This window comes from Chaetura pelagica, unplaced genomic scaffold (assembly GCF_000747805.2).
Source record: "Chaetura pelagica isolate M959 unplaced genomic scaffold, ChaPel_1.0 scaffold386, whole genome shotgun sequence".
In the NCBI taxonomy this organism is placed as follows: Eukaryota; Metazoa; Chordata; class Aves; order Apodiformes; family Apodidae; genus Chaetura; species Chaetura pelagica.
The window spans coordinates 2,404,105-2,404,729 of record NW_009953703.1 but is presented as its reverse complement, the minus strand read 5'-3'; positions in this window follow the sequence as shown (position 1 = coordinate 2,404,729).

Genomic DNA, 625 nt, shown 5'->3' with positions numbered 1-625 from the left:
CACCGATTTGCCTCTCTTCACCACAGCTTTGTAGATTGTCATTATCCAGTGACTTTTGTAACTAAACTCCAGGTTACACCAAGCTACACAAATACAACAGTGAGCAGCTGACTGTATTTTCTAGCCTTTCAGTACCTGATGGCACCTGCCTCAGCAAGTTATCCAGAATACTCAGTCACAGTCCTGATGGTGTTTCACAAAAACCTAAGTGCAGGATTTTTTCCAAAATGTTATCATCACAGTACTTGAAATTGTCCTGTCCCTGTTACTGTAAATACATATCCAAGAGACTGTCTGCCTTTGATGGTTGTGCCCCTGGGAAGGATGTACGGTCTCAGTTGTCCCAGGCACGGCCCCTCACACAACCCAGCTCACCGGGGAGTCCCGGCCTCATCCCCTGCCACTCACAGAGGACCTGTGCACACCACATTGTCTACTTTTAACACATTTAGTGTGGGATTCTGTCAGTTACCTCCGCCACCATTTTCCTCACATCGCACCCTTGGCATCCCCGGGGTGGACGCTGGGCCTAGGGCTAACTGCGCCTACCCCGGCCCCGCAGGCCCTGCGGTGCCCGAAGAGCCCTCCAGAGGGGTGACCCCTTTCCTCCCGCAGCCATTTCGCG